The 15,011-nt window shown below is 44.3% G+C and overlaps 1 pseudogene; it reads right to left on the reverse strand.

Moving 5' to 3' along the window:
• Positions 1 to 374: 374 nt before the first annotated feature.
• LOC147712659 (WASH complex subunit 1 pseudogene) overlaps positions 375 to 15,011 on the reverse strand; it is a 53,452-nt pseudogene continuing 38,815 nt past the window's right edge.

A 15,011-nucleotide genomic window follows, 5' to 3' on the forward strand; every position in this document is an offset into this window, starting at 1 on the left:
AACACAGCAGTCGCCATTCTGACAAGTGTATTTACACAGTACTAAACAATGTTCCACATTTCATAAACTTGCTTCTTTCAGCACATAATAAAACTGACATTGCCACTTTATACCAAATCATTGGTTAAGGCAATGGAACCAAAACATGCAATTGACAGATACGAGTTAGAACTGCAGGACATAAAATGGTCTACCCAGTTCCAGGGTACATACACAATCTGATTGCTGTCTTGGTTAGTAGACGTTCTCTTGAAATCCTTCAGATCTAGACAATTATGAATATTTGAAATCAGTAATTAGATGTAAGCAATGAAGGACTCTTGAGGTGATACAAGTTCCAAAATAATGGTAAGCAAGTTTTCTACGACTTCCAATTAGCCTTTATTGCTCTGGGTGTGGTAATGAGGGTATTGTATCGGACGTGCAGGCATCCCCACTCTATCTCCTGAAGCAGGTCCTTACCCAGAGATTCCTTTTTGCCTCAAAGCCAGGTTGTAGAAGAGACCTGACATCAAGTCTCCACCTCCACCTGTTGCTATCACTTGTACTTTCAACTTTTTCTTTTCCAGCTTTCTCTCCTTCACACTTCGTAGATTGGCCTTCCCGATGTGACCAGCCTTGAATATAGACTCAAGGTAGGGAGCTCGATCATTAGACGGTTTCAGAACTTCTTGGGGGGGCTCCCTGGGCTGGACATGCAGGTGAATCGCCAGCACCGTTCTGAGCATGCCAGAGATGAAACTGTTGAGGCTGTGAGGAGGAGGTGGTGAAGAACCATAGGGCGCAACAGATGCAGGAGGAGGTGGCAATGGAGGAGGCGGTGGTGGAGTCACTCCTTCCTAAGCATCTGATCTGAAACTCTCCACAGATTCAGTGTTGAAAGGAGGCAGGTCAGGAATAGCATTGATATGTGCAGACGTAGAAAAGTCAGGCCTTTGTTCTGCACTGCACATGAGATCACCTGCAATGCCGGGTAGGTCCAGGAGGTAGGGAGGGACATCGGTTTCTGGGACATGCCCAAGGTCCGACACATAAAAGTAATGCTTTGATGTGTGTCGTTCTAGTTGCTCTCGCTTGCTAATTGATAGTGGTGCACAAATAAGTTTCTTTTAAGTTTTCGTTCCCAGGGTTATGTGGGTTTTTAATATTAAACCTGCTAGTGGATCCAGGAAAACATACTTTTTCTTGAAGTTTCTGGTGTGTTAAAGAGCAGCAGGGAGCTAACAGAGCTGATGTTCCTTGGGAGGCTCCCCAAGCCTTACTCTGCAACATCTTCCTCATGGATTCTGGTGTTCAGACAGACAGGAAAGTGTCTGAGCTTCTCCTGGAAAGCTTTTTCCTTTTGTAGCCTGTGCCTGCTTTGAATATGATATGGTGCCTCTTTCTCTAAAGATGGGGCTTCTGCACCACTGAAAATAGAGCAGTACTTGGCACTGGAAAGCACATTCAGGGCCTTCTTCCTTCTTTTTAAATTCTTGATCATGGTTTGTGCAATAGTGACCTTTTTGCTGAATGACTGGAGCTGACTCCTGTTGGTCTCCACGCGCTGGGAGATCCTGGTAAAGGAGATGTCACTAGAAACGTTCTACAAGTACAGAAGGGCATCGGAAATCCGATGAATTACCTCCTCCCTGCACATGTCTGGTGAAATCAGAGGGAAGGAGTCCACTTTCCCATCAAGTGCCTTTGAGATGCTGTGCCACCTGGTTTAGATGTGCCCGCACCTCTTAGAGAACTGGCTGCTCTATAGTCAGTGCTTCATGTGCGCGCCAGGGCATGGAGCCGGAGCAGGGGTAGGTAGCTTGAGCAATGGAAAAAGAAAGGAGACAGACATTGAAGTTCCTCAGAGGTGAAAATAGCCAGGTATGACTCTGATACCATGAGTCCCCTGAAAAACATTCTCACAAAAACAAATGTAAGGGGACTGGCTGACCACATTATAGCAGTTAAAATGTCATAAACATAATGGCTAACATTTACCAACAGGTCACACCCTCCTCAGGTCAAGGTCTGCCATATGTTTAGGAATGTGGCTGTTGTGTGGCACCAGTGAGTCTTTTGTGGAACCAGGAAATCTTGCACAGACACTGGCATTGTAGAGATAAGCAATGTAAACCGCCTGCACATCAAAGATTGTGGAAAGGCTTCCTACTGTAGTAGACTTGCTCCCGGTCGTGAGGTGGCACCAATGCAAGGTGGGTTCATCGTTACAGTTTGATGATCGGAATACTGCATTACAAATATGGCAACTATACTGCCCACCATATATGTGCGCCATAGATTATAATTAACTTGTAAATCGGTGAATATAACATCTGTCCCATGTAACAGAGTAATCCATTCACTAAACTGTAAAGCAAGCCCTGTGTCTAGATGATGTATTTTTTAATCAATTCAAACTGCTTTACCTATTTTTTGTACATATAGGTTAGCTTGTTAATTTGTTTACAAACAAATATATATAATATATGTGCTAATAAGCATGAATGTCAAAAAACAATGATTTGATTTATATTTTTGTCGATGGGAAAAACTATAGAAAATATGATGGATATCACAGCTGCTGTACTACAAGTGTCAGAGGCAAAAATGCACTTGTATATGGCAAATGGAATATCTGCCATGTTAGTGACAGAGCATCTCATCCATCCAAACTAGGACCAAGGTCCTTCATTGTGTGGTTCAGTAGATTTACACTCCTGTGGTTGAGGAAACTGAGTTGGGCATGCTTAAATGCATACAAAACATAATTATTTTGCACTATCTTGCAAAAATCAGCACTATGTGACAAGGCAAGATCGCTTGGCCTCTACTTGAGGTTATTGGAGTTGTGGACATCCCCTTGTAGGGCACGTGCATGAGCAGACTATTGCCACAGTGCAGGCCTAAGCAAAAGGAACAAATGATGGATGGAATGCTGAACAATGCAAACATTTACCCCCAGTTACAATGATCAGGTTTAATCCATTGTTCTTTTGTTCACCACGAGACCTCAGTTTGGACCCAGCCATGTGCAAATATGTCTTGACCCTGTTGCGCATTGGAACAATACCAGCACAAATTGCCAAGCTAGGTTTTCCCTGGACCGGAAACAAGCATCCTGGGACACGTTTTGGGGCATCGCCTCTCATCAGCCAGGCTAGCTTGAATCCAGTGGCACAGTGAGAACAGGACCCACGTCTGGGCATACCCGTCCCAATTAGGATGACAAAAGTAAAAGAAACAAATGATGACCGCATTGCCTCAAGTGGGATGGGTATGCCCACACGTGGGTCCTGTGTTCCCCATGCCACTGCAGTCAAGTTAGGCTGGCTGATGAGGGTTGAAACCCCAAAACTGGGCACAGGATGCTGGTTTCCATTCCAGGGATGACCTGGCCCAGCAATTTGGGCTGGACTATTCCCATAGGGAGCAGGGTCAAGACTGATTTGTATATGGTTGGGTTTGAACTGCAATGGCATCAGGAGCAAAAAAACGATGGATTTAGGCCCAGTTCCCCGTACTGGGGTGAATGTTTGACATTGTTTGGCATTCTGTCCATCAATTGCCCTTTTTAGGTCGAGCTTTGATCGACCTTTTATATCTCTTCTGTTGGGTTTGGCACAACCACCAATTGCCATTGGCTGTTATCTGGGTCATTTACAATGCTGGCTTGGTATTGGTGCATTCGTTTAAATATCCCTCCTTTGTGGGCTTAACTCCCTCGCTGGCGATTTCACTAAGAGAACACTTTGTTTGTCTATCACACTGTCCAGTGTGTGATGGCCTCTCCTCTCTCCTCCCATCTGGTTTATTTATAGCTGGTTTTTCTTCCTGTGAAGCACAGCGCTGGACCCTCCTCCCGGTCTGGGCTTCGCAGTCTAGTCCTGGAATACATGTCCAGTTGAAGCCTCGCCTCCCCGGTTCCACTCGCCCACCTGTTCAGGTGAACAAACCTCTGCTCTATTTACAAGCAATTGAATGGATGCAACTCGTAATAGAGGCAGCAAGTGTTTTACAGAAGTGCAGACAAGTTTCACCCCAGTCAGCCTTATGTCATCAGCTTGAAAGTGAGCCGCAGAAAGCAAGTCACCCGAGGAAATTTAGGATCCATCATTTTGTTATTATTAAAATTCTGCATTTTTTTCCTACTTGGATTTTTTGTAAAACGTTTGCTATCAAATGTGGCTACCTCTTTAAATAAAAGTCAATCAAACACTTTCACCAAAAGGTGAAGTTTTGGTATCTCCACGAGTGTCTACTCCAGAAAGTCTGCTACCTGAACAAAATGCACCTCCCCCTCTCCTTCCCAAAATCGCTGATCTTGCCGCCATTGTACTCAGTATCACAGTTCCCATACTTTTTTCATGCACTTCGACCGCTGCTCTCTATCAACCCAAAGTGTATTACACATCCAAAGCTAAAAGACCAGGCTCCTACTCGTCCACACAGAACTGCTTCAGGGTCTCCCTGCAACCTTGTGTCTGTTTCTTCTTCACCCATCCCCGTTTCTTCTCCCAGCAGACTGTCACTGTGCTGTTTTATCTGTGCACTTCTATTACAGTACATAGAGACAAGTTCATTTGCAAACATGGTAGGATCACCCAGAGCATTCATCAACATGCAATCAAAGGAACATTTTTGGGTGCAAAATAAACACCATTGTTCAGATTGTAGCATTGTACCCCCCTTCTGGCCATGCCTCCTCTAGTGGCCTGCTACTAAAAGTGCTGAATTGTACTTTATTATTGTTTGCGTTTCCTAACCTTTCGCAATTAACTTCCAATTAATGTCCTGCCTCAAAACAACGCGAGCATGGGACCCTGAAAGGTTGTGTGTTCACATACACAGCAGAGATTCCCTGTCAGTTGGACGGCTGCTTAGTTCCTTCCAAGTGTGCTCTGTATGCCACTGGTACCACAAGCAGAGGCTTAAGGCAGCAGATAACTGGTACTTCTGAGTTCTACTGAGCATTATGCTGTCATGTGGATACTGCAGTTGTTGAGTGAGTTCACCTACCTCCTTAAAGAGTCCCCTTCACCTCCGAACCATCAGCTGTCACCTCCCATACATGCTATATGCAACATGCTCAGACAGCGCTGGCCTTTTAACAATACGTGGCTTTCTGGGACTTGTAGTATTGCTTTTAATATTGTTGTATACGGTATAAAACACATGACGTGCTAAATTTTGTTTGGTTGAACCCTAGCTCATTGAAGATGTGGTGTGGGACGTGGATTCAGTTGAAAGTTATGGTCCCATGCCTTCAAATCTCTTTGAAAGTGTAGCAAAATGGTTAAACAGCTAGGGGCAGTACTTGTCGAGCGGTTTGGCTCATGAATTCCCTTCCTGTTAATTCAAATAAAAGGAGCAGGGTGAGTGAGATTTGTTACTAGGTCTTGCACTTTGCTAAAAGCATTTTGCTGCTTTGGTGTGCAACATGAGTTATTGGGAAGAAAAGTTGAAGACTCCCAAAGACTGAAATTTTGTGAAGCAGCTGTTAAATCACCCCCTTCCTTTGCTGACTCTCTCAAAAACATGTTTGCCGAAGAATCTCTGTAAAGACTACTGCTGAGCCTTATCCTGCAAAGCAAACAAATTTACATATTTGCTTAAGTCCTCGATGAATGAATTCTTGAAGAGCATTCTATCTGCCTAAATACTTTCATACACAGCAGTCATATTGCTCCATTTTGTATCAGTTTTCAAAAGAAGACTTTTCTGAGTTTGTGGGCCATGACTGCGTTAGTATTTTTAAATAGGCAAATCGACCTTTGAGCCTATTTATAAAATTAATCTGCATCAGTAGAAGAACCCTCCAATCTATCCACTTCAGCAATGCCTTAAATATGAGGTCTTATGATTTTCAACAGCTAAGTGAGCATCTCCTGACGTCTGAAGGACGGGAGCGTCTGCCGCTGGGGCCGCCGTACAAAACAGACATCCCAGGCACCATTGTCTCAAGATGGTGCCTGGGATGGAACGGACCTGCCTTTGAAACACCGAAGTTGTGTGGCCTGTCTGCTTCACCTGGAAACCTTCTCTTGGCCGCAGCTGACATTCCGGTTGTGTGCCCTTAGCCTAGAAGCACCTATTTGCCAAAGATCGAGGTGAGCGCCCCCCTCCCTCCCCCTGCGCAAGGCAAAATGGTGGCTCCCTTCGCTCTGCCCACCGTAATGGGAGATGTGCCCCACAGCCCTTTCAGGGTCTGCGCTACGCCTCATCAGCCTAGGGACACCGGGGGTGATCCTGTGTCCTTTGTAATAATGGGAGTCTGACCCATGCCTCCCCACAAAGCTCTGTCGTACTTGGCACACTCTCGTTTTGGAAAAGGGTCCCAGGATGCCTGTCCCCAGCATGGCCGACATTGGTGACTTCTTCCCCCTTGCTGAACTTTTACCTACTTACCCTTCCTGGACTGTGCCTGACTTCAAGAGGACTTCTTGATCTCTCTATGGCCATGCCCCCCCTACCCCACCCGCCCCTACACTACTCTGACATTCCCTGAGGATACATGACCTCTTGCTTGACAGTGGAGTCCGAGGATTATGTCCGACGCACGGTGGAGCTGTTCTGTTCAACTAATGAGGCGATCGGACTGGGATCACCCTCTGACCGTCACCTGCCCAGCCGGACCTTGGGCACAGTTTTTCTCCCCTTCTCCCTGTCTCACCCACCCTTCCCCCTCATTATATTCATGCCATTCTGCTTTTTCCTTGTTCTCCTTTCTATCCACCTGTTTGACCGGTACCTGTTGGTGCTTCCTTGAGTTATAGGGGAGACTGGCCTCAGACTACCTCACTGGCTGTCACTTACCCCTTTCAGTCTTTATGCTGACTTTACCTCTGTCTGTTATTTCATCCTCTCCCTCTCACTCCCCCTCTCCCCCTTCCCTCTCTACTGATCTCCCTTTCTCTCCTATTAATGTGTCTGATATATTTTGATGTACCGTAAAATTGTTATTATTGTTGTAACTTTGCTGACCTTATGTAAAGCGGTCTGATACCTGCAGGTCTAGCCAGCGCTATATAAAACTCTTTAAATAAATAAATAAATAAAATTATCTCCACAGTTCCACACCTCACAATTCAACTCCACACATTTCCAATCCACATAACATAATTTGACACCATACCACATAATTCAACTGAACAACACAATTATACAACACTCCAGAAACATCCAATCCACACCACAAAATTCCACATCATGCCACAAAATTCAACAGCACACCATATAATTAAACTTCACTACATACCACTCCAAAAGACAAAATACCATAACATATAATTACACTACATAATACACAATCTCACTCCACATAATTTCCGTACACTCAATACCACATAATTACTATCCACATAATTTCACTGCACACCATGCCACATAATTCCACTACATAAATCCACTCAACACCATTCAAATCCACAACAAAAAATTCCAACCCACATAAATAAACTACACACCCCATACATACACTCCATAACAAACAGGTGAAAAACAATGTCAATTACAACGCCAACACCTGTAACTCAAGCAAATGGGAAATCTATTGCATTTCCAATGTTTGTTTAATAGGGTTGTTCAGTTGTAGATAATGTTTTCTTTATTATAAATGAGATAACAAAAATGCTTGCCACTCTTTTTTTAATAACAATTCAACATGCTGCCCAGAAGCCACATTGCCTTACAACATAGCTTAAAGACATTGGCACATTTGATAGCTTTGGCTAAACACTTATTTGGTCCCAAAGGCGAAGCCTATTGGCTATGCCAATGCTTGTTTCATTTGTCACCCCGAGTGGCACCGGTATGCCCAGCCGTGGGTCCCGTTCTCTCCATGCCACTGGAGTCAAGCTAGCTTTGCTGATGAGGAGTGAAATCCCAAAACTGGTCCCAGGATACATGAATCCAGTCCAGGAAGGGCGTAGCCTGGCAGTTTGGGTTGGAATGTTTCCATAGGGAGCAGGGTCAAGACTGATTTGCATATGGCTGTGTTTGAACTGGAATGACAAATAAACTATGGATATAGGCCCAGCTCTCTGTACTGGGGTGAATGTATGACATTGTTTGGTATTATGTCCATCAATTGCCCTTTTTGCATTTGTCATCCCGAGTGGGACGGGTATGCCCAGACGTGGATCCCATGCTCTCCATACCACTGCCTGGCTGATGAGGGGTGAAACCCGAATGCCTGTCCTAGGATGCTTGTATCCAGTCCAGGGAGGACCTTGCCTGGCAGTTCGGGCTGGACTTTTCCCATAGGGAGCAGCGTCAAGACTGATTTGGAGATGGCTGGGTTCGAACTTGGAATGGCATGGGAAGCAAAAAAAAACTGTGGATTTAGGCCCAGATCTCTGTTCTTTTTGCAATGCAAGCCTAGGCATTCACACACAGACACGTGCAGTTTTAGTTTCAGGATTGGTCCATATAGTCCATGGAGTGTGATAGCAGATATTTACAGTTGTGAATTCAGGCAATGCAATAGGTCTCTACCCTATGAAAGAGACATTCCTGTCACTAAACTAAAAATATTACTGTAACATTATGGTTTTTATTTGGAGTTTGGAGGATGGGATTCTCCTTCCCAAAAACAGCTTTTGTCCATCAAGTACATAATACTCTATGTAGGTCAATCTGTTGTATGAATGGCATACCGCTGTTGACAGAGTAAGGAGAATGCAGCAGGCTTGACAGACATTTTTCTTCCTCAACACATCCATGGTGGTGAACGGTTGAACAGTTGGCTTTTTACAGCCTGTCTACCTCCTCCAAACTCTAGATCAGGCTCTTGGACTCTTTTTAGGATCCTAAAATCTTCCAGTGGTGCAAATCTAAAGCTGTGTCTAACAAAGTTCTCTAACAATCTGACAGCTTTGCCGCAAGTGTTGCTGAACCTTGAGAGGTATGAGGCCTAATTACTTAGGCTTTCTGGAACATTCCTCTTGTCTTTTTTAAGGCTCTGAGGACTACAGGTAAAGGACTTATGGGTTAGTTGCTAACTCCAGGAAAAGATATGCTTGCACTTGTGTCTCTATAGCTAAAACGTAAAATTCCAGCTCTCAAGTTCTGGGTACAAGTTGGAGCAGGTCCAACCTTACAGGTCTCCACACTGCTCACAAACACAGGTCTAGGTGTGTTCTGTGGGGCTGAGAGGGTGGTGTCTCTTTGGTACAATTCACTAGTGCGTTAGTGGGGGACCTCCTCGTCATTCGCTAACCAATGTGAAAAAAATAATTCAAGGCCAAACCTTCTCACTTTCACAGTACATCCTGTGTGCCTTACTGCAAACTATATGGCAGTGCATTATAATAAGTGAAATCAAATATGGCAGAACCCTTCAGTGCCCGGAGGAGGCTGGTGGCCCAGCTAGTAGCGTCCAGGTACCCCCTCCTGTACTAGAGCACACTATTTCTGGGGCTGGTACCTTGCTGGTTAAAGTGTCTCCTGGGATCAACAAATCCCTATTCCCCAACATTCAGTTTACAGTTAAGTATGAATGGGCAAGCCTTATCTTGGACCCTTCCAAATTAATAAAATTCCTGAATCCTCTCTAGATACCCTTCCGCAGCTGAGATGAGCCACATACCTCACACCAAGGTATTCCTAACAAAAGCCTGAAATATTTTTTCTGCTTTGGTTTTCACACCTCTCAGTGTTTCCACTGAGAAAGGGGCAACTGTCGGGAGCCTAGTGCTAATTCGCTGTCAGCTCTCTAGATGCATTAAGATGCAGAAGACTGGGAAAAGATAGCACACAGGACAGAGGATCATATGCACTCATATACATACAACAATATTTACCATACTCATGTGTGCAGCTCCAGCAACTGGAGGGCCAGCACTATCAGTCACACTTCCTAACCAGTAGTTGCAAACTAGGTATTTAACCCCTGCCACCCACACCGGTATTGAGTTCCTTTGTCTTGCAAAAGTGGTTGTTGTGAGTCTTTGCTTTACTTTGTAGTCAGCTTGCGCTGTCCCTTCATCTTTGTTGTTTTCTCCTTTGTTTTGTTTCCTTTGGTACTCTAGTTTGAGGACTCCTGTTTTTTATCCTCTTGCCCCCTTGTCCAGGCCTCCTTTCCCCCGGTGCAACATTGGCATTGTATCTTAAACTCCTTCACTGGTTTTGCGGTACAACAGGGGTTAGTTACAACATTCTCCCTGCTTGCAACCAAGTGGAGACTTTGACATTCATAGTTTGACCTTAATACGCTGTGCCTCTCCAATCCAGTCGAAGTTTTCTGAATAACATAATATCAGCCTGCAGTGAGTGTGTCTCACTCTCTCTACTCACTTTGTCCCTTAGGCTGGGTCTTCATTAACATTCTTGACCAATTACAAGGGTTAGAGTCTAAAACTAGGGAAAGACAGATGTATTGACTTTTCTATCCATATGCTCAAATTACTGTGCTCATGACAGATTACTAGACCTCATAAAATAGAGTCTGAGGCCAATGCCCCCAAGCAATGGCACACGCAATTCATGAGATCCAAAATGATCTTGAAGTCTGTCGTATACAGCATTCATTTTTTCTAGGGAGGAGGACTGACCCCTGCTGCTCCTCCTAGTATTAACACCACCCCAAATGTAGAAGTAATCTAGTAACAAAGAATCTAGTAACAAATAATTAGAGAACAGAACCTTACACATCCACAATTTTAGTAGCGCCTAAAGAGTTCACTGGAGATCCATATTGCTTCCAAGTTTTTATAGCCCAGTGAAATTTGCATTTTAGAGCAATACCTCAAATATCTGTAACAGACAAAGCTAAGGTAACTTTAAATTACCCTATTTAAGAAAAGACAGTGTCACTGCTTTACTTTTAAATCCAAGCACTTTGTTGGGGAGTTTTGGAACATTTGTGCAGAAATGTAGTGATATTTTTAGCAAGAGACGTGTTGCTTTATTCTCCCTTCGAGAAGGCAAGGAAGATCTGGTATCCTATATTAGACTTTCAACTATTAATTTCAGAGGTAGTCTTGACAGAAGAGTCCCAGTGGCCTCCTACTAATACCTCCATAAGGGTTTAAAAGAGGCTATTTCTTTAGTGGTTAATTGGCCAACAACCACCACTGCTCTTATCAATCTCTTTCTTTTTTTTAAATATTTTTTATTTCCTTTTTTAACTTTTACCAAGAATTCCAATACATGTTACAGTACACATATTTCAAAATACACATTAGTATACAGACACAAAAGGGAAAAAAAAAAGAAATAGCAATATAAACAGATAAACCTGTTTCAGCCGCCCGGTCTGTTTTCCTATATCAAATATGTATAAGTCATTCCTTCAATTTCAATGGTGGAGAGCTCTCCCCTATCCTGGCATGGTCTTCCAAAGCTCAATGGGCAGCCATATCCTTTCACCCAGTGCTCTTGCCCTTCTGCCCTTCATATCATATATAGCTTTCTCCATATTGTATGTAGATAGTAGCCTTGCTACCCACATCTGAAATGTAGGAGGCATCCTATCAAGCCATGTTTTTGCTATGCCAATCCTACATACTGCCATTACCATAAATAAAATTTCTATGGGGAGGCCTTCTGCTCCTACAATCACCCCAAGCATTAAAAATTCGTCTGTCATTTTAATCTTGATCCCCAGGGACCCCTCCAAAAATTCCTCAATTGCCAATTTCAATGTATGCAGTTGTGGGCATTGCGCGAACATGTGTACAATATCCGCATTACTTGAGTCGCAACGCGGGCAGGTTATTCCGGTAGCCCCCCCCCCACTGTGCAATTCTCGCAGGGGTATAGTATAATGAATATACTGTTTTATAGTGCTGTGCTTGTAACGTCGCTGAACACAGGACTGTCCGGCCTAGATCTAAAGAAGCCTGTAATCCTTCAGGAGGTGAACCCACTTTTTCCACCCATTTGCTGGCATGTTTGCCCCTATCATCACCTTTTAGTGCATAACATTCTGCATACAACTGTCTTATTGTACAATGACTACTACGTTCTATATAATCTATTATCTTGCAATGGCTAAACCCTAAGAGGCCTCCTTGTTTATTATGAAAATAGCTCCTTACTTGCAGGTACTTAAAAAAGTTACTTCCCGATATCTCAAATTTACTTTGAATCTCCTGAAATTGTAAAATCCCTCCATCCGAATCCATTATATCCCCTAATTTCTTGATCCCCTTATTGTCCCATTCTTTCATGACTGCATCTCTGAAGATCTCCCCTGTGAGTGAGTGATTTGTATACATTCTCATATATCTATTGTATCTGCATATTCCCAGTTTATTTGCAACAGCCTTCCAGATTTAATATATTGCTTTTAAAGTCTTAAACCTAGTATGTTTAAAGTAAGTATAATCTACCATATTTAGTAGTGCATTCTCCGCCTCCCTGCCCACCAAAGCTTTATAAACGTTCACAGAGCCGGGTCTGCCAACTCTTTGACTATCACTTCCCCCTCCAATCAGCCCTTGTGAGTATTGTAGTGCCGCAGCCCAGTAATAAAACCTAAAATCCAGTGCCCCCCACCCCCCTTTTCCCTAGTGAGTGTCATAAAGCGGTAGGCTCTCCTTGTTTTTCCTGCGCCCATATCAGTCTATTTAGTATTACTTCTAGTCTATTAAACCACATGCATTCAAAGAAAAGAGGTATGGCTCTGAAAAGATACAGGAATTTTGGGAATGTAACCATTTTGATCACATTGATACACCCCAATAGGGTCAAGTGTAGATTATTGATCCTTTCAGTGTTACTTTTTACTTTCCCTAACAAGGGTTCCATATTTATCCCTACCAACCTCTCTAGGTCCGCAGTCACTCTAATTCCCAAGTATACCGCTTCCTGAACCACCCTGGCATCCTGATAAATTGTAAACCTGTTTTGCACTATCTGAGTCTTCCCCTTATTTATAAGTTATCCTGATAGTAAGCCAAAGTGAATGAATGAATGAATAAATGAATGAATGAATGAATGAATAACATTTATAACGCGCAAACAATAACCCGAAGGCATCAAGGCGCCTAACAAAACAGATCAAAGGAGAAATCGCTACATCACTGCAGACACGCTTGCACAAAAAGGTGTGTTTTTAAAGCCCTTTTGAATGTCTGAAGAGTGGGTAGAGATCTTATTTCCAGAGGGAGAGCATTCCACCACTTGGGCGCCAGAGTGAAGAAGGCCCTGCCACCCCATTTCACTCTCCTGAAACGGGGGGCAGATAGCAGGAGTCTGCCAGAGGACCGCAGATCCCAAGTTCCTTGCCTCTTGCTCTATTTCACCTATCGCTCTCCCTGGCTCCGGAGTTATAATGGCCACATCATCCGCATAGGCGAACAGTTTATATTCCTCGTCATGCAACCTAACAGGGGGGATATTACAGTTACTGGCAAGTCTCTTTAGCAGGGGGTCCAGATATAAGGCAAACAACAGAGGCGAAGCTGGACAGCCCTGCCTAGTCCCTCGTTTTATCTGGACTGCCTTCGTATAGGTTTTATTAATTCTTATCCTTGCTGTCGGCTGTTTGTATAGGGCCTGAATTGCTTTTATGTACCCCTTGCCTATCCCTGACCACTCCAGGGCCTTCCACAGATAGTCCCAGGAGACCCTGTCGAACGCCCTCTCCGCGTCCAAAAAGATAGCTGCGACAGGGTCTCCTGCAACCTCCGTGGCATCTAAGATGGTAATCAACTGCCTTGTATGCTGGGTGGTCCCTTTCCCTGGAATAAATCCGTGCTCTGATGTAATAACTAACCCCTCAATAACCTTACTTAACCTTTGTGCCAGCGATTTCGAATATATTTTTGCATCCGCGTTCAAGAGTGTTATTGGCCTGTACGACCCTGGTTCTAGTGGGGATTTATCCTTTTTTAATAACACTATTATATCCGCCCCTGCCCAGGAGTGTGGTACTGCCCTACCTGCCTGTGCCTGCCTAAAACTGGCCCACATATCCTCCCCTATTACATCCCAAAACGTCATAAAAATCTGCGGGTATTTGATCCGGCCCTGTTGCTTTTCCTGATGGGAGATTAAATGCTGCTTCTCTTACTTCCAGGAGTGTTAATGGACAATCTAACTTTTCTTTTTTATCCGGATTTAGCCCTACGTGTGGTATGTAAGATAAATATTCCGTAATTCCTGCCTCTGTATTAGTTAGATTTTGCTCATACAGTACTCGTGAGAAATGCTCAGGCGCTGGGGAAAAAGAACGGCAAAGACATTAAAGACTCTGCCCTCAGGCAGCCTACCTTGACGGAGTCATTCAACGCGAAGGGGCTATCAGCCACGGCAAACAGACCCCCGGTGAGTCATCCTCCTCTGCAGGCCGCTGTACTGGTATCCGCCGTCCTCGAGGATGTAAGCATTGCGGTTGCTGGGCAACAGGAGGGAGCTGCTTTGGAACACACGCTTCCCGCGGAAACGGCTGTAGCGGCCGAAAACAAGCAGGAGAGACTGGACTGCAGCCACATTCAGACGGTGAGCGAGGGGGCCACTGGGGAGACAGAACGCCAAAATAATCCCCAGATGTTGAATGCTCTCATACAATTAGAAGCTGAAATGGGCTCTGACAATGCGCAACCACAGTGTGCAAAGTGGGGGAGTCTGGCAAGCCTGGAGTCACAAAAGTAGCACAGGGAGATAGAAGGTGATAGGTTCTTCTCGGTTAATAAAGGCTCGGATTCTATTCCTGTAAGCAGTGGAGAGGATAAGGACACTAGCGACATAAGCTCCGATTCAGAGGGTAGCACTGACTCCAAAGGAAAAAGTACGCAGAAAAGGCAGAAATCAGCGGCAAGACGAGGAGGGGTAGGTTCCCCTGGTAATACGCATAAGAAGCTGCTTTGGGATTATTCTGCCACCTCAAGTGTGTATCGGGAGGACATTCAAGGGGAAGGAACAGTAGGGGGGAATGATAAGGGATCCCTACAGCACGCTACACTGGAGCTGTTGTTCAAGACATTAAAGCAAATGCAGGCAGAAGCCAGGGCTGAAAGTCGGAGAGCCAGGCATGACACAAAAAAAATACAAGCAGCACTCAGAAAAGTAAATAAAAAGTATGA

The sequence above is a fragment of the Lissotriton vulgaris genome, chromosome 5 (genome assembly GCF_964263255.1).
Source record: "Lissotriton vulgaris chromosome 5, aLisVul1.2, whole genome shotgun sequence".
In the NCBI taxonomy this organism is placed as follows: Eukaryota; Metazoa; Chordata; class Amphibia; order Caudata; family Salamandridae; genus Lissotriton; species Lissotriton vulgaris.